We start from the raw sequence: 21,126 nt of genomic DNA on the forward strand, positions 1-21,126 counted from the left end.
AGGGTGAACATGCTGACCATCAGGTGGTATTCGCCGAATGTGAAATACAAATTTAAATGGGCTCGCCGACTGAGGTTCAAACACTTGAAGCCTAAAGCAAGAGGAATGCAATCTAAGAAGCAAATGACGATCCATCGAATATGCTTGGCGATCCTGACTAACATCGCCAAAGTGGTCACGCGTTGAATTTTTGGCCCAATTTTGGGAAACTATAAAGAGACCAAAGGAGAGATAAAGAAGAAGTTTCAGAGGGAGTTTTGAGGTAGCCCTAATCTGAGAGTTTTCATTTTAGAGTGAGAAATATGTTACCTTGTGAAGAACATCTTTAGTTTTGGGGTTTTCAATTTTACTTTTAAGAATTGACAATTGGATGTTTAAATTAAAGTGAGTGTTGCTTATAATTGCTTAATTTGATCTCACCCATGGCTTCTATCATAATAGGTATAATTTCTTTACACTATGTGTTGTGTAGTTAAAATCCCATGTCTAGGGGGTGCAATTATGTGGTTGAGTGTTGATTTAATATTGTGAATATTATGTTTTGCTCTGCTTTATTGTTGTATATCCATGTATTTGAGCTAATATCATGGGGTTAACTTATGGGTTAAGGTTTCAAACTTATTCCTACTTTCTATCTTCGATTGATGCTAGAAAGAGATTGATTGGAGTGGGTAAGTAGTTTGATACATGCATTTTAGGTTTGATGTCTGCAGTTTTCTTGAAAAAGAGATTATGGGTTGGATCTATTTACCTTAATTTTGCTCGAAAGAGAGATAGCCTATGGTAATAGGTTGTTAGTTATGCAGATAGATGAGATTGAAAGGAGATTATATGAACTGATACTATGAGATCGAAAGAAGATTATTGTCATTGATGATGACCCAGCCTATCCATGAATGTTTAGCACTATTGAGAAACAACACAATTACCCCAATGTTACATTGATTTCCAATCCATGCACCCCTAAATTACTTGTTATTTACATCAATTTATGAAGTTTTATTTTAATTGTGACTTTTGATACCAAAACCTTTTTCGAAAATTTGGTGGAATCCTGCACCCATTGTCCTTAGCTGTTGCGAATGAGTTGATTTTCATTCTTAATTTCTTGATATAATTCATTGCACTTTATCACTCTCTGTGGGATTTGACCCTGACTCTTAGTTCTTTATTTTTATTGACAATGAGTACTCATTCTCTTAATGTTTTTAGGTTAATTTGAACATTATAAAATATTGTGCCGCTGCTAGGGAGAGTTTGCTAAGAAATCTATAGGAGAAATTAGTTTGTAAATTTGTTTAGTTGTAGTAGATTATTGCTTGATGTTGTGGTTTGTTGATTTACAGGTATAAAATATTAGTTACCATAGTAGTGAAAATGATAGTCACTACATGAAAAATGATAATATGAGTGATTTGAATGACATGCACATGAACGTTTATTCAAACTATGGGAGCCATTTGGTTACCTCCTACAACAGGAAGGATAGTTTTTCATGTAACCAGAACAATGCTACAGCTCCTCCAATTGAGAGCAATATTCAGAGTTTTAGCTCACAAAGACCCTAATGAACACCTTTGGAATTTTATGGATATATGTGGGCCATTTGTGTTCAATAACATTTCACAAGAGTCCGTAAGGTTGAGACTGTTTTGGTGCTCTTTGATGGGTGACGCTACAAAATGGTTGGAGGAATTTCCAAATGATTTTATCACTTCTTGGGAGGAGATGATTGAAACTTTCTTAGAGAGATTAGTTCCTCCGTAAAAGATGGTAAATCTTAGGGACCGGATCCGAAAATTTAAAAGAATCACAGGTGAACCTCTACACGAGACATGATTGTGGATCCAAAAATTACTCTTATAATGTCCAACCATGGTGTTTTGAACCATTTGTTGTTGCAATACTTTTGTTGTAGCATTGATGCAATAAACAAAGGTTGTACTAATAAACATACCCAAGGTGTACTAATGCGACAAACATATGAGGTAGTAACATTGTTGCAAGATGACATGACCAAAGTCAATCGATCATGGAATACTAGATAGGACCAATTATCTTCTTTACAACTCAACATGAGCAAGGAAAAAATTATGAAGGACCATGAGCGAGATGAAAACATGTCCAAAATTATTACACAACTCGATTATTTTTCCAAACATGTCATAGGAGGTGGATTGAAAACAGTAAATGCGGTTGGAACAAGTCATGGGCAGTGCCCGGAAGATGCCAACTTTGAGGAATTATATAATGATGAAGTACAATTCTTGGGAAACTAAATGGGGGGTAGGAGGTTTACACCCAAACTACCTACTACATGGTGGGAACCAAGGTTGGAACAAAGAGCGAGATAACAGGTTGAAAGAATGGAGAGGTGGAAATTGGAGAGACTGAAAGGCTGAAAAAGATAGGTACATCCCTCCCCATGATCGTCCAAGACTAAAGGAACCAGTTGGACCAGAAGGAAACCAAACCAGGGAAATGCTCACAAGGATCTTCAACAAGGTTGAAGGGCCTGACAAGGTGTTGAAGGACTGGAAAATTGGCTTCTCCACATTAACTCAAACGATGAGCTCTCATTCGGTATCTATATTTGAAGACTCAAATTTGTAAAATCTCAACCCATCAAATCCAAGGAAAATGGGAACATCGCCTAGTCACACCATCCCATATCCTAAGAATAATTATTGAGGAAATGAGAACTATGTCATGCCATGATGTTAAATAAGGAGCTTCTTGGGAGGCAACCCAAGTTTTTATTTTATTTTATTTCTTTCAATAACCTGTGAAGTGATTGCAGGAGGAAATAAAGTCAAAGTGTTGAGAAAGGTAACTTAGGCGATGCCAAGACCAAATTGATAATTCACCGAGCATGTTGTGCGGACATCTGAATCTGCCTTCTGGGCTAAAAAGTTTAAAAAATGTATACTATCAACTTAGGGGATCTGAGCTCAAACTAATGATCTTTTGATGTCACGACTCAGGGGTACACCCTAGATGTAACATGGCGTACAGAACCCCGAAGGACTCCGTACAAGACACTTAGCTCTAATAACATAATATTTAGAACAATAATAGAAACAATAGTCCAAGTCCAAAACATTTTATAACGAAAAGCGGAAGTCTAAAACTCATGTCTAATCATAGCCATCTAATACAATAGAATGAAATTGGGCGTAGCCCATACATCATGTCCAAAAATAAAAATACATGAAAGAAACTAAAACAACGAAATCCTTCTTCGAACCATGAGGACTCACCAAGCTCGGGAATCAATCAAAGTCCAAGCTCTAGCCACAATATTGGGAACCATGTCTGTCAGACCCTTCATTTGGGAAAAATGTAGGCAAGAGTATGCGGTAGTACAAAACAATGTACCAATTATGAAAGATATGCATAAAAGCATTCTAAAAGGGACATTTCATTTCATGACATGCAATTGACCAATGGAAAACATGATACAAGAAGGTAAGAAAACACACTTCATAAAATAAGGCCAATTCAAGCTAACATCTTTCTTTAAATCTTTGAACACATATGAGATACTCCTTGAGTAACCTTAGTTCACTTTTTGTCTTGTTGTGGGAAAATCAGCTTTAACTGACATAGAGACGATGTGAGCTATAACATGGTCCCCCGGTGTCTCCCACACCGAAAAGGGTTGTTCTACTTGTCTAAGGTAGAACCATGAACTTCTAGATTAAGTGGATTGCCTAGCTAATCATCCTATGGGGGCACATAGTTTATGGGATAAGGAAATTGTTACTAGAAACCCGACCTCTACTAACGTGAGGGCTTCCATCTCAAGAGATTGCTTCTAGAAACTCGGCCTTTACTAACGGGAGAGTTTCCATCTCACATCAATATCCACTCGGTGCAAAGAATAATTCCCACGGAATAGTCATTTCTTACTTACTCTTATTATCCATAGAAATGTGTCCTTGGACAACCAATCCAAGCTAGTTTTATTAGGATAGCTCTTACTATTTGATTCAATTAGGCGAGAATAGCCTTTCAACCTAAGAATCAATATTATGTGAGAAAACCTTTCACATCATGCTAGTATATGTTTATGAGAATAGCCTTTCATGACACCACATCAAATATCATCATTGGTACTTTACTGTCAAAGCACCCTTAAATATTTACATAGGTTTCTTAAGATCATGCATAACTCATACTTTGACATTTCAAGGTTCAAAGCTTACTTTCATAACAAAATCTAGAATTCAAGGATTAGATAGGGATTAAATCATATATTCATGTGATTCTATCACTTAATGCATTAATATATAAAACTCATATTTCATAATCAACAACCCACATCATATGATCACAATTTGGAAAACGTGGGGGTTTTCATGGCTTCATAGGGCAAACATCAGAAAAGCATTCAAAATCATCAATTCACGCATATTAAAACACAATTTAATCATTAAGATCAATAATCAAAAGAACCCATGGTAATTAAAGAAATCCCTAGCTAGTTGGGGAATTCTACCTTTTAAAATAAAAGAATTTGGGGACTCCATGATTGAAAGAGATTCGTAGAGAAAAACTACCATACCTCAAGTCCAATTGCTTATCTTCAATGGATGAATTGAGACCATAGCTTGAAACCCTAGGTTGAATCTACTTCTTCTTCAAGTTTCTAGATAGAGAATATTTGAGAGCTAATTCGGTTTTATTTTGTGAAATTGGAAGAATGAATTAAATGGGGTGAATTTGGGGGTTAAAAGACTTATATAGGGGTCCAAAACTTAGGCAAAAGAACGTTGTATAGGAATTAATTAATTAGGAAAAGACCCAACTACCCTTGAATAAACTGTCAGTTGTAACCGTCCTACCAACTGATGGACCCATTCGACGAACCTTCGTCTTACCTACGGTCCGTCCTGGTGGACTGTGGTTGGTGGTAAGAGACTTTTGGCAAATCGATGGACTGCTGGACCCACCTATGGTCCGTAGGTCCAGTCGTTGTTTCCACCCTGGACAATTTTTGAATGACTAATCCACGGACCCACCTGCGATCCGTGGTCCAACCCACGGTCCGTGGTTGGCCAACTTGAATGGCACCTGGAACTGCTGAAATCTTATATGGTGCCCTCTTTTGAATCTGGGTGTTACAATATCTCCCCCTTGGGATCATTCGTCCTCGAATGAGATTCTAGGCATATCTTAAACGAAAAGGACTCAAGACTAGAAGCCCATCATGCATGGAACTCATCAAAATGCACAAAAAAACAAGGAGGAACTACATACTCAATGCATCAAAAGGAAGTAGGAACTACATTTATCAACCCAATATGCATGAATTCTCTAAATTTCTCATGTTCAAGGAGGAACTACCTTCTCCAAGCTAAAAACATGCTCAACACAATCTCATGGAGCTCATATGCAATTCACTTTAAAAATGCATAACTAAAGCATGTTCATCAATTCATCTCATGAAGTCTATAGGCAACTCATACTCAATGCATAATAACATGAGGAAAATAAATTATATAAGTCATTTCTTTCAAAACTTAAGCTTTTTCACGAACATGCATAACATAAGGAAATCATGGAAACACATAAAACACACATTTTATGTGTGTATGAGTAGAAGGAAAAAGATAGGATATCAGGAGCCATATCGGCCTCGACCTCCAAAGTAGCACCCTCAACTAAGTGATTCCTCCATAACACTTTCACGGAAGCAACTTCCTTGTTTCTCAACTTCTTGACTTGCCGGTATAAAATCTCAACCGGAACCTCTTCATATGAAAGATTCTCTTTAACTTCCAAACCCTCTAAGGAAACTATGTATGTAGGATCACCAACATATTTCTTCAACTTAGAGACATGGAAAATCGGATGCACCGATGCCAACTCATTTGGCAAATAAAGTTCATATGCAACCTTACCAATACGCCTCAGAATTTGATATGGGCCTACAAAACGGGGACTAAGCTTATCTTTTTTACCAAACCTCATTACACCTTCATGGGTGAGATTTTTAAGTAAACCCAATTATGAACATCAAACTCAAGATCCTTCCCACTCACATCGGCATAAGACATTTGCCGACTTTGATTCGTTTTCAACCTTTCTCTTATAAGTCAAATTTTCGCAATGGCCTCATGAACTAACTCGGGACCTATTAGGGCTTCTTCACACACCTCAAACCAACCCATATGATATCTAAACCTCTTACCATAAAGATCCTCAAATGGAGCCATATCAATTCTTGAGTGATAACTCTTATCACAGGCAAACTCAATCAATTGCAAATGGTCATCCCAATTACCCTTAAAAACGATCACACAAGCTCTCAACATGTCTTCCAAAGTATGAATAGTGCGCTCTGCTTGCTCATCAGTTTGGGGATGAAAGATCGTACTAAGCTTAACCTTAGTGCCAAGACCCTTTTGCAATGACTTCCAAAACTGAGAAGTGAATTGGGTACCACGTCGAAAATAATGAACAAGCGCACTCCATGCAACCTTACCATTTTTATCAAATACAACTTAGAATAATCTTCCACCAAATAAGAAACCTTGATGGGAATAAAATGAGCCAATTTTGTTATCCGATCTACTATTACCCAAATCGAGTCATGTTTTCGCCGAGTACGTGGCAACCCTACAATAAAGTCCACATTCACAACTTCCCACTTCCAAGTAGGAATACCAATGTATTGGGATAAACCTCCCGGTCTCTGATGCTCAACATTCACTTGTTTACAATTTGGACGCTTAGCGACAAATCTCACAATATCCTTTTTCATCCATTCCACCAATAGATCTCCTGCAAATCACGGTATATCTTGGTGGCCCCAGGGTGAATAGAATACTGAAAACTATGGGTTTCTAATAAGATTTGTTCCCTGAAGTCAATTACATTCGAAACACATAATTGACCTTGATATCTAAGTACCCCATCTCCCCATCGTGAGAAAGCCTCAATAGACTTTTTTAGCACAACCTCTTTTCAATTCTACCAAAATTGGATCAAGTCCTTGCTTAGCCTTCACATCTATCACAAAAGATGATTCGGACCCATTATGAACCGTGACACCACCTTTGGTGGAATCCACTAGTTGAACCCATAATCGAGCTAACCTATGAACATCTCGAACCAACTCTTTCTTTTCATCCTTCACATGAGCAATACTACCCATCGATAGTCAACTAAGAGCATCCGCTACCACATTAGCTTTACCGGGTGGATAGAGAAAAATCATGTCATAATCCGTCAACAATTCTAGCCAACTTCTTTGGTGGAGATTCAAGTCCTCTTTGTTGAACACATATTGCAAACTCTTATGATCAGTGAAAACATCAACATGAACCCCATTCAAATAATGCCTCCAAATCTGTAAGGCAAAAACAACAGCCGTTAATTCAAGGTCATGGGTAGGATAATCTTTCTCATGGATCTTAAGTTGCCTTGAAGCATAGGCAATAACTTTACCATTTTGCATAAGCACATATCCTAACCCAATTCTAGAGGCATCGCAATATACCACAAAACCATGCGTACCTTCCGGTAAGGTCAACGCCGAAGTGGAAGTAAGTCTATCTTTGAACTCTTGGAAACTTTTCTCACAAGATTCCGACAGTATGAACATAGCCTTCTTTTGAGTCAAAGCCATCAAATGAGAAGAAGTGTAGGAAAATCCCTCAAAAAACCTTCTACAGTAACCGGCCAAACCCAAAAAGTTTCTTATATCCGAAGGAATTAGAGGTCTAGGCCAACTTTTGACCGCATATATCTTAATAGGATCTACCTTAATTCGCTTGCTTAACATATTATGGCCAAGAAAAATTACGGACCTCAACCAAAATTCACATATGCTAAACTTGGCAAAAAGTTATTGGTCCTTAAGAATTTGCAACACAATCCTCAAATGGTCAACATGATCATTTTCACTCTTTGAATAGATAAAAATATCATCAATAAACACAATTACGAACATATCAAGGTATTGTCTAAACACCATATTCATCAAATCCATAAACGCCGCTGGAGCATTATTCAACCCAAATGACATTACCAAAAATTCATAATGAGCATACCGAGTTTGAAATGTCATCTTCTTTCACCCTCAATTGGTGATAACCCGATCGAAGATCAATCTTAGAGAAATAACTTACTCCTTGAAGTTGGTCAAGCAAATCATCTATTCTTGGAAGAGGATACTTATTCATAATGGTCACCTTGTTCAACTGACGATAATCAATACACATACGAAGGAAACTATCTTTCTTTCTAACAAATAAAATTGGAGCACCCCATGAAGAGATACTCGATCAGATGAAACCCTTATCCAACAAATCTTTTTGTTGCCCTTTCAACTCCTTCAATTCTGCCGGAGCCATTCGATAAAGAGGAATATAAATAGGTTACGTATCTGGGAGAAGGTCAATACCGAAGTGTATTTCCCTCTTGGGAGAAATACCGGGTAAATCATCTGGGAACACTTCTAGAAACTCATTTACAACGGGGACCGAATCAAGACTTGTGGTTTTGGAATCTACATCCCTCACCCAAACAAGATGGTAAATGTAGAGATCATCTTTCTAGCTTTGAGACAAGAGACTAGCAGATCCTTAGGCATGGAATTTCCCCCCTTCCACTCTAGGATAGACTCATTTGGAAACTGAAACTTGATTACATGAGTTCTAAAATCGATAGAAGCATAAAAAGAGTGCAACCAATCCATACCAAGGATAACATGAAAGTCTATCATGTCAAGCTCTACCAAGTCAACAAGAGTAACTGAATGAGATAAGGAAATATGACACTTTTTATAGACCCTCTTAACCACAATAGAATCACCAACATGAGTAGAGATAGAAAATGATTCTAACAACTCATCCGGAAAAATATCAAACCTCATAGCAATATACGTGTCATGAAAGACAAGGTAGCACTGGGATCAAGTAAGGCATATACATCAACTTGAAAAAATTTTAACATACCGGTAACTACATCTGGAGAACTCTCTTGGTCACCTCGAGACTGAACTGCATAGAAGCAGTTTTGCTTGGGAGCATTGGGACCCGAACCACTAGGAGTAGATTGCTTGACCTCTCTTCCTTTAGACATAAGCATTGGGAAATACCTCATCTAGTGACTACTCTTACCACAACTGAAGCAACCATTCGTGCCGGCTAGAAACTTACCCTCGTGCTTCTTCCCTCACTTAGCACAAGTAGACCTATGCAATAAAGATCCACCACTATTCCCTCCTTGAGGCTTAGGGTTAGACACCTTATCTTTGTTAAACTTAGGAGGACAATTGGAGGAACCTTGACTGGAAAACCCTTGGTGAAACTTAGGAAGACCATGTCCATCGGATCTACATGTGAGAAATTACCATCACCGGTCTTAGCCCTTTTTACCTCCCTAGACTTTTCCTTGAGCTTTTACACTTCAATTTGTTGTGCATGCACCATGAGATGGGAGATGTCCATGTCACCAATAAACATGGCGGTACGACACTCTTTAACCACCATTTTGGATACAACAAACACAAACTTACTCATCCTTGCACTAAAATCGGCAACCATTGTTGGAGAATACTTAGACAATTGAGTGAACTTTAGAGCATATTCCCTCACGCTCATACTTCCTTGATGAAGGTTAATGAACTCAAGCACCTTTGCGTCCCTCATCTCAAGGGGAAAGAACCTATCAAGAAAACAATATTTAAACCCTTCCCATTCTATGGGACCCGCTCCTACCGGTCTTGCTTCCTTCTATTTGTTGTACCACACTTTAGCAACATCTTTCAATTGATAAGTAGACAATTCCACCTTCTTTACCATAGTCACCCCCATTATAACAAGTACCTGATAGACCTCATCAATAAACTCTTGAGGATCTTTCTCAACTTTGGAGCCATAAAATTACGGAGGGTTAATCCTTATAAAGTCCCTCACTCTTGAAGCTGCCATACCCACATTTGAGTTTCACGGGGACTGCCACCTCTCTATTGGCTTGGGCTGTCACGGCTCGAGCCAACACTTAATTATTAGGATAGCTCTTACTCTTTAATTCAATTAGGTGAGAATACCTTTTCAATCTAAGAGTCCATATTATGTGAGAAAACATTTCACATTATGCTAGTATGTGTTTATGAGAATAATATTTCACAACACCACATCAAATATCATTATTCACACTTTATCTTCAAAGCAAGCTTAAACATTTACATAGGTTTCTTAAGATCATGCATAACTCATACTCTGCCCTTTTATGGTTCAAAGCTTACTTTCAATCACCAAATCTAGAATTCAAGGAATAGATAGGGATTATATCATATATTCATGTGATTCAATCACTTCATACATTGATTCATAAAACTCCTCTTTCATAATCAATAACCCACATCATATGATCACAATTTGGAAAACATGAGGGTTTACATGGGTTCATATGGGAAACATCATAAAAGCATCGAAAATTATCAATTCATGCATATGAAAACATAATTCAATCATTAAGATCAATAACCAAAAGAACCCATAGTGATTGAAGAAAACCCTAGGTAATTGGGGAATTCTACCTTTTGAAATAGAGGAATTTGGGGACTCCATGAATGAAAACTACCATACCTCAAGTCCAACTACGTTTCTTCATTGGAGGAATTGAGACCTTAGCTTGAAACCCTAGGTTGAATCTTCTTCTTCTTCTTCATGTTTCTAGAAAGAGAATATTTGAAAGGAAATTTGGTTTTCTTTTGTGAAATTGGAAGAATGAATTAAATGGGGTGAATTTGGGGCTAAAAAGACATATATATGGGTCCTAAACTTAGGCAAAACGACATAGTATATGAACTAATTAATTAGGAAAAGACCCAACTACCCTTGAATTAACTGTCAGCTATCACTGTCCTACCAACCGATGGACCGTCGCCTGACCTACGGTCCATCATGGTGGACCGTGGTTGGTGGTCAGAGACTTTTGGTTTATCTATAGACCCTGGACCACGGACCGTGGACCCACCTATGGTCCGTAGGTACAGTCGTGGTTTCCACCCTGGATAATTTTTGAATGACCAATCCACGGACCCACCTACAATCCATGGTACAACCCACGGGCCGTGGTTGGCCAGTATGGATGGCACCTGGAACTGCTGAAATCTAATATGGTGCCCTCTTTTGAATCTGAGGTGTTACAATTGAAGTACACTAATTGAACTCCATAGAGTTCACCAAATCAATCTCGAGGTTTGATATCCATTCAAACCCCATCTGCGAGCTTTATCTCCTTTGGTGTTTCACCAAATGCATTCGGCGACGTTAGTTGTAGTCTGCCAAGTGGGTCTAAGTTAAATAGGCCAAAAGTCTTTTCAAGTTAAAAACTAAACCCTTTCATCTCTTTGTGCTTATTACCCTACTAAACATCCAATTCCCATATTTTATTGTTTGTGTGCCTCTGTTGTGTTTTTTCACTTGCTAGAAATGCATTGGATTGCTTGCATCTCGGTCCCAACCCTAGTTCCCTCAATTTTGTACTTTGATCCTATCTTTGAGGTTGGTTTTTGAGTTCTATCCTATCGTTAGTGCTAGAAATTGTTGTTTTTATATGGGATATGTGCCATTTCAAGTACATTGTTGTTTAATTTGTATGGTTAATGCTAAATAGATCATATTGAATTTTGCCCATGAGATAGATAGTTTATTTTTTACCCAAAGGTCTTGGTGAAGTCTGATTAGTCCGGTGATGTCCTTATTACCTGATTTTTCCCAATGATAGATAGAGTGAAGACTTCATTAAGGGAAAAACATCATTTTGGGTAATACTTTGTCATGTTTGGGGTATTCTAAATGCCCATGGGTAGAAAAACATGTGGATAAATTGTAAAACATATGGAGAATTGGGTATTGTTGCGTATTGTTGTTGAATTTGTGAAAATAGGCACTGGACTGAAAACTACTTGTTCGGTTAGCTTGTCTAAGCTCGCCAAGTTAGTTAGGTGAATCACCGAATAATACCTAGACCGCCTTCTTTGTTTGGATTTGTGAGTTGGGTATTGTTCCATTTGACGAGCTTGTCTTAGCTCACCTAAACTCACTTGGTGTATCGCCAAGTAGGAGTGGACATCGCCTTTTTGTCTATTTTTTTTGTACTATCACTTTTGCTGGACTTGTCTTAGACTGCCAAAACAAATTTAGCAAATCGTCAAGTTGGAGATGACTCTGCCCATCATGCCTTAGTTCTTATAAATTGGCAGTGTGAACTTTGGCGAGCTCGCCGAACCTACTATGCAAATCACCCTCCAGTAGGTGAGCCTTAAAAAAATTGAATTGTGTGTCTTTTGGATTTAATTTTAATTAACTTTCAGCAAATTTGTGTTTGAATACTTGCGCCTTGCAGGATATGGCAAAGAACTAAAGGAAAACCTAGTTGTTACCTCTGACTTTGAGTCAAACAGAGAGTATCCTCCTGCTCCTTCATTTAAGAAGAATAAGAAGATCTGCATTAACGAGCCATCTGAGGTTCCATGCCAACATCAAACCACTTTGTTCTCCTCTATGAGTGTGAGTGAGCAACCAAAGAAGGTGGTTGCTAGAAAAAGAAGGGACATCAGGTCCAAGTTAATTCAACATCCTTAGGCCTTATCCCATGCCTCTTGTGTTCTCCCGATAATTGCTCTAAGGGCCTTCAATAGACTCAAAGCAGCTAGAGAATGGACAATTCTTGAAGATAGACAATTCTCCATAATGGAGTTATGCGGGACTACCCAAAGATCTAGGAAACGATATAGTTCCATAGGTTTAATAGGTTCACACGGCTTATATCTCCCTATGTCCCATCTTGGGTATGAGAAATCTATCCGGCCTATGCAAAAGCCTTGCCCAAGACAAGGAAGGGCACAATTTGTTAGCCGTTGAAAGAAATGAAAGTGAGTGGAAAGATGCTACAGTACATACAGGTGCAATAAACACTGCCCTAGGCACTTAGGAAAATCAGGTTGAGAACTTCACACAAGGGATGCAACACAACCTTGACTCATTAAAGGGTTGTCTAGTACCTCATATTTCTGATCCTTCTCCTCCATGGATGGCTGATGGAGTGAAGATCGAAAAGAAGGACATGAACTTTGGAGCCAAATATTGGTTTAGATTCATAAGAAGCAATATCATGCCTTAAAAAAATGAATCAATCCTTCCTCACCTAAAAGTCATCTTAGTTGTCACAAATATTTACATGGAGAACATTAATGCGGGGTCAATTATTATGGATGAGATATTGATGTGTGCTATACTACAACAGACTTCCATCCCATTTCGTATTTTGATTACACACCTGTGTAAAGATGCGGGAGTTTCTTTCATGAAAAGGACTAATTTGAGTATTACCCCCGCCTCCTTTATTGACATCCGGAGGATTGAGGATGACGCGGCCTAGAGAAAGCCACCACCACCAGATGCTCCACCTATAAATTGATCTTGCCGCTCTTGAGGCTGAGGCCACTCCATCCACTCCTTTTGTGTCACCTTCAGTTATACCCAAGCCTACCTCTATACCATCTACTTCTACTTCAACTACTGAACCTACCCCTACTGGTGTCTCCCGACACTCTTTAACCAAGCCATAGTTTATTAAATGGCCAACCTTACCTTGTCTACGGATATAAGGGCAAGTAGGGTTGAGAAAGATAAGCCCAAGCTAACTAATCTGGAGATTGAGGCTACATAAGAGAGTTAGGTTGGCCAGTGTGAGGCCAACCTAGTGTTGCATGGTGAGAGGTTAGATGAAATAACATATAGGATAGACGCCTGGGAGAACTAGGAGGGTAGTTCTGATGCTTTGACTACATTGAGGATTGAGATAGACAGTCTTAAGGTTGATGTGGACCAGATGAAGTCCACAGATATTTTGATGCTATGAGGTGAGGTTCTCTTCCCTAGTGTGCCTAAGTATGTGCCTACTTTTGTGCCTATTATTGAGCTTCCTCCGAGTGTGGCTGAGTAGTTGAGTGTGGGTGGTAATATTGTTGGTGCTACTGGTGATGTTGTTATTGATGATGATTATGAAGAAGGATTTGTGGGTGATGTTGATGCTGAGTCATCTAAAGAAACAGACGAAAAAGAGATATAGACAGTAGATGATGAGAAGTAGATGGCTATGACCTTAATAGAGTTGCAGAATTTGGAGGATATTGTAGTGTTAATGACGATGGGGAGTTCCCATGAGGAGACCTTCATAGTTGGCACCCATGAGGTCTCTTCAGATTCCATCGTTCCTCCCATTGATGTGTCTAGTCGAGCCCAATTTGATGCCTCCTATGATTATTTTGTCGGGCATTTATTCCTTGGATGATGCCACTCCTCTTGAGACTCAAGATTCGAGCACTCCAAAGGCATAGCTTGTTAGGGGGACATTTTATCTCTCCTCCCATACTCATATTATTTCATTCTACATTGAACACACTGCTTTAAAATTTTTTTGGGGTGAGGGAAAATGGCCAATATTCTTCTTTTGATTTTATTTTTTATTTTAATTTTTACTTTTTGATAATTGTAGTATTTTAGTTTTTTTGTTTTATGGTTTGGGCAAAATTTTGTCTCTTGTGTTCATTTCCCTATGAGTTTGGAAGTCTTTGTAATGCTTGTGTTTTCATTGATAATTATTCAATGATCTATTGTATTCAATATCGATGTCTTGGATAGTACTCACGATGAGCATTATGATTAGTGTTTGTATTACAAGAAGAAATTAGCGTGGCTACACTTTTGAATGATCCTTTGATCGGTGTGGATGCACTTTTGAATGATTTCATTCAATATTATGTTGACTAGCTTCAGACATCCTAGTACTCTTGAACCTAATATTTTGATACCAAGTTTGTCACACCCCGAGGCTCCCTTTTTTACGTAACACGAGACCTAGATCACGAGTGACCTCAATATAACCTTGTGTCTGCCATATCATAAGCATACAATAACAATACTGCGTAAAACATATACTATGCGGAAGCTAAAAGAGTATATGACTGAAAGTGGGGAATACCCAACTAATATGAATATATTAAACCTTACTTAGAGTTCAATACGACTAAAAGATAAACTTAACAAGTCAAGTTGATTCTATTACTATGTCTGAAAAGCCTCTAACTGACTAGAATTGTTGGGACATGCCTCCAGCTAATTCTAGCAAAACTTGAAACAGAATAAAAGACTAAACACGAAACGCATGTCTATTGTCCTTAAGTATTATGACTCACCACTGAAGTTGTTGAATACGGATCGAGAATCGAAATATGCATGATCTAGATGCTAAGTACTTAAACCTATATCATGAAAGGATGTAACACAGAGTATGCGTCAGTACTTGAAATGTACTGAGCATGCAAGATATAGATAATAGCTACACAAATATATAGGCTGAACAAAGCATAACTGAGCACTGATATAATCTGAACAGAATAAATACTAAATCATAACTGAAAACTGAGCTAAATGCAATGACCAAGTACTAATCAAGGACATAACATGTTGAGACTAAATACTAGAATGTAAACTGAAAACCAGGTCAAATGCTCTAGAGTTTGACTGCGGGAGCTACTATTAACCGACATAAAACCACATGAGCTAAATGCGGAGTCCGATGCATACGCCCCATCGAGAGGACCCAATATACCTCGTCATGGGTATAAAGGCATGACTGGCATGATCACTAAATATGATTCCCACTGAGGGGACTTATACTCCTACTGGGGTACGTAGTTCTGAGACTATGAGGGTACGCTAAACCCTAGTCCAACTCGGTGCTAAGCCTACTCCCAACTGGAAATGTGTATGACACAACATAACTGAAATACTGACAATGCACATTTGAAAACTAGAGCATGGTTATCTATTTAAATGACCTAGCAGTATAATTCATGAACTAAAAGAATTTATACAACTAGGGTTTTTAGTTTTATGCAAGGAACTAAGCAATATTTCCAAGAAATAAGTTATTTCAATTTAGGATACTACAACAGCTAAATCACAACAATCATCAAAGGTTTTAGAAACCCTAGGTCTAAACAGGATATAGAGAATCAAGAATCTGACTGAATTCTAGGGACCTAGTGGATGAAAGGAATCCACTAGTGAAATCCCACATACCTGGTGACGAAATTCACAGAGAAATACCTTTGGATATTAGGGCTGAACTGAAGAAAATCTACTGCTTGTTCTTCAGGGGTTGGTCGAGTCTTTCTCCTCCTTTTGCTCTAAGTTTTGGTGAATTTTGGTGAATAATTGTTTAGGGTAATATCTTACTAGAATATTAGGCTAAAACTGAGTAAAATGTCGTAGTTTAGAGATAATTAATAGGGAAAAGACCCAATTACCCCTAAGCTAAAAGTTGACCCACAACTTATGGACCGTGGTATGATCGACGCTCTGTCCTGGTGGTCCGTCGTCTAGCTCAGAGAGTTGGAACTGGGGTCTTGAACCACAGACCCACAACCAGGGACTGTGTTCTGATCGACGGTTCGTAGGTCAGACCATGGTTCTGGAGTTTTGAAAAATCCCGAGTAACCAGTCCACGGACCTCACCTACGGTCCGTGGTCCCATCCACGGGCCGTGGTTGGCACTTGCAACTTCGCAAAAGCTGTTATTTTCCTTTTTCTCAAATCCTAGGTGTTACAAATATGACGTATTTTAGGGATAAAATAATTAGAAAAATACCCAATTACCCCTCAGCTAATTGCCCACCCATGACGTACGGACCCTAATTGATAGACCGTGGTTTGATTGACAGTTCTTCCTGCTGGTCTGTCGTCTACCGTCAGAGAGTTGGAACTGGGGTCACGAACTACGAACCCTTAACCACGAACCATGGTCTGATCGACGGTCTGTTCGTCAGGTTGTGGTTCTATGACCCTTGACAACTTTTTGGATTGCAAACCCATTGACCACACCTACGGTCCATGGTCCCATCCACGGGCCGTGGTTGGCCTCCATAGCTGGCTCCTGAAATTATGAAAATCTTCCATTTGGCTCTTTCTCGAATTCGGGGTGTTAAAAATAGTATACTAATTAGTATCTTGAATTGCACACTGCTTAATCCTCAAGGTGGAAAATCGACCCATTACTAACGGCCAGCCTAATTATCATGACACACAAGTTGTAGTCAACTCTTGATATAAATTGTAACTGTTAGTGACGTTTTATAGAAAACATGAATTGTAAATCAAATCAGAATGCTTTTAAATTTAAAGGTTCAACCGTCCTTCTAGATATTATAAAGTTGTTATCTAGGGCGAACCCACATAGACCCTTCGGGGTGCTCGAGCACCCATTAACCTTTTATCGAACTACATGTATTTGATAGAGAATTTTTATTCAGAGTTACGTATTAAGTGTAAATAAATTGTATTTAAGTATGGCTTACTAAACAAATTATTTCTATTTTCTATTTATATAATAGTAATAGTAAAGAATAAAGAGAGGGAAAAGTAAGAAAACTTATGCATTATTTTTTATTTCCCTCCCTTTTAACCTAATAAATCATATTTGCGGCTTTATGCCCTCCATATTCCCACCTTTAGCGCCATATTCCCACCTTCCCCTCCATGTTTCCACTTTTCCATGTTCTCCCCCTTTTAGAGCTATAAATTCTCAGATAGTTCCTTTGGGAGAGATGTAATTCATATAATCGATCAACATAAGGTTAGATTTTTGTTTTGTACTCAAATTCTTCTAATTTTTTTTATTTATTTTCATCCATATGATTGTTGGACAAATGTTTGGGCTTTATAATTTGGATGTAGATGTGTATTTTATTCATTCATTGCTAATATTAATCTCTATTCTGATCTGTGCATTCAAGTACATCCTCTCTGCCAACGACTTGGTTATTACTATATCATCTCATCATATTCCTTCATATTTGATTCACCTCTTTTTTTTTTAGGAATATGCAGCCATGCCAAAGCTGAAATATTTCAAGAATCCACTAAAGGTTGCAAATAGACATGCTTCATCATCAACTTCTCAAGTGGCACAAGCCCTCCCGGATGCTTCAACAGTTCCCTCACAAGCTCATGAAGTCTCACAATAAGAAAAAGCTCCAATTCTCCTACAAGAAGAACAAGCTCCAATTCCGCCGTAACAAGAACAAACTCCAATTCTACCACAACAAGAACAAGTTCACGTTCCGCCTTCTAATTCAACTGTACCCCTTATGAACCAACGTATATATTCAAAATATTGGAATGTAGACACAAGAGGTATGTCTTATAGAATTTTCACTTCAAGCTATGGTATCTTAGTTTTTTTTCCTTTTTGGTTGAGGAACTTGTTTTCTTGTTATAGACTCAGAAAACGCTATCAAGCAAATCCATGTCAAGGCCAATGAGGTTAATAACCAAACTGTTGGAGAGCGCATTATTATGAAATTTGATGACTATAACGCAACATATGGTGAAGCAGAAGGATTACTTGCTGGATATTGTGGATCATTGGCAATTGATTGTAATTTGTTTCAATTAATTTTCAGAGGTGGTCAGGACCATTAAACATGCCTAAGAAGTACATGAAAGACTGTTTTGAAACAATAATCAAGGTACAAATGTTTTTAGATATATATTTACTTATTTAACCGTGATTTTAGTGAGAAAACTAACTTCTATTTTTTAAGCCTCGGTTTCTTTTTTAGGTAAGAGAGTCCATTGCATACAGATATTGCAATGCTAGTATTTCAAAGAAGTGGGCTACACATAGACAGAGCCTATGGAATGAATATTTTGACCCAGCCAAAAGCAAAAATGAGATTCTAAGTAATGTACCATTTGGTATAAATAAGATCAATGGGCTAGTTTTGTTGCTTATCATATAAAACCATCAACAATAGTAAGATTCAGATTATGCTAATAACTTTCATTTCATTATAATTAAATAATGATAAAAAATTTAAGTTGTTATTATTTTGTTGACATGAACTTTGTAGAAGAAATAAGGAAATTCAGAAGATGCCACATACTGGTGGTTCAAAAGCTAACTCGAGAAGATGACATGAACTGGTATGTGCAATAACTTAATAATTTGCTTTTCTTTAGTTAAACTATTGTAGGATAACTTTTTTATAACTTTTTTTCTCTTAGTTTCTGGAAACTGGAAAAACTCCCAGTCAGGCAAAAATGTTATTGAAACTCATAAGAGAAGGACTGGATCATTTGTGAATGATGAAGCACGAACTATAGGGGTAAGTACAAAAATGGTGCATTTTTATATACATTAACTTCATTTTTACTATCTCATATTCTTCATCTCAAGTCTTACTACTGATATCGCTATGGTCGTAGGAACAAATTGAACTGAATATGACTCAAGGTGACACCAATGAGACTGAAGTTTCCCCAAATGATATTATTGGGAAGATGTTAGGAAGAAAGCACTCTAGGAGAGTAATATGTATGGGTATGGGAGCATCTCCTTCAAACACATTCTTGAATACCAAACGGTGACTTAGTGAACTGAGCATTTCTTCGTCTAGCTACGGTGCATCGTCCACAAATTCTACCTATTTGCATCAAAAGGTTGCACGTTTGGAGTCCCAATAAGAAGGAACCTTGACTACATTGAAGGATTACATAATCTCAAAGGATGGTGGAGTTCCTGAAGAATTTCTACTCTGTTTTCTCCTCAACCAGAAGTAAGATGTAAATATTGTTGTACTTCTTCTATTATAATCAATTTTGATCAGTTTAATAATATTGTACTTCATTATTTCAACCTGCTGATACGGAGAATGATCTTGCTTCAACGGTGTATATTAGGGTATCATCGATCGATAAAAACACAAATCAATAATCAATTGCTTAATGTTTTATTTTTGGATTACTTTAGCTTTCTATGAATTTGAATTTGTGATGATTGTCTAGACTTGTTTTCCATACTTTGGTTTGATGTCCGCACTTAAATTTATGACTTGCTATTTTAAGTATTTTAATGGTAATTTATTTATGATTTAACGTATAAAGCCTAAATTGATATTTGATGTGCTCTTTAGTTGATGGGTTGGGATAATTTGCTCAAGCCGATACTCTATTATTGTCCAAATCTGAATTCTCTATACATATGTGATTTGTGGATTTTCAAAGCTCAAGCAGAATATTATTTCTGATAGCAGATGTTGATGATCAGAGGAGGTGCTTTGCTTGGTAATCTTGTTACATCCTAGATGTTGTCCATTAAGATCAAAAGGGAGATGAAATATCAAAATCTATTCATATTTGTTGAGAACATGCACATTTGTGTAGGCTTAAAGAATTGCAGTTCAGTATCGACATTAGATGGAGCAACGGAGAGGTTATGTTGAAGATATTTATGGCATGTCATATCTAATCTTTGTCCCTTTTCTAGATTGTTGCAATTTTTATTTGTTCATTTGTACTACATATTCAGTTTGAATTGAATCTGTGATTTATTATTTTTGCAAGTTTTAAGTTTTCCTTAACAACTTGATCTTCTATACACAATCTCTTCTTTTTTCCTTATTATGCCATGTAAATTTAGAGTTTATTGGAAATTTTTAAATATAAAACATAACTTAATAAAAAGCTACATACTTTGGATTACCATCATCTATTAAAAGAGTAATAGCTTCCCTCTATCCATCAACTCATGAACAATACAGGAACTTTTAAAGGATGAAATAGAGAGACCTGCTCCAGATATATGTTTCATAGTTATAGTATAGATTCCAGTTGCTTCATATCAGGTCTAACAGGTTCTACATCTTTATTAATATGTAAAAAAAGCATGAATCAGACACATATTATCCCTTCTTAAACACATCAGTTGGGCCAATTTTAAGAAGAGTGTCCAATACATTTAGGGGAGTAACAATATGTGCCTTCATTGAGTAAGTTGAGGCCTATGGATCCTTTATTGATGCATGAAAAAGCAACGAGCCAAGTTCTTCCAACGAACTTGGACACTGATCCAACATCACTAAAAAATGATTTACCATTGCCACCCTTATCTGTGTATTGTGTTACTGCTCGAACATTGACACGAAATGATGATACAGGACCAAAACGCGTGCTATATATTTTAGCGATCTCCACATTTAATTTGAAGCAAGCCTCCAAGGGTTATTAATGCTTATCGTGACCAACGACACTGACC

This window comes from Solanum tuberosum, unplaced genomic scaffold (assembly GCF_000226075.1).
Source record: "Solanum tuberosum cultivar DM 1-3 516 R44 unplaced genomic scaffold, SolTub_3.0 scf00196, whole genome shotgun sequence".
NCBI classification, from domain to species: Eukaryota; Viridiplantae; Streptophyta; class Magnoliopsida; order Solanales; family Solanaceae; genus Solanum; species Solanum tuberosum.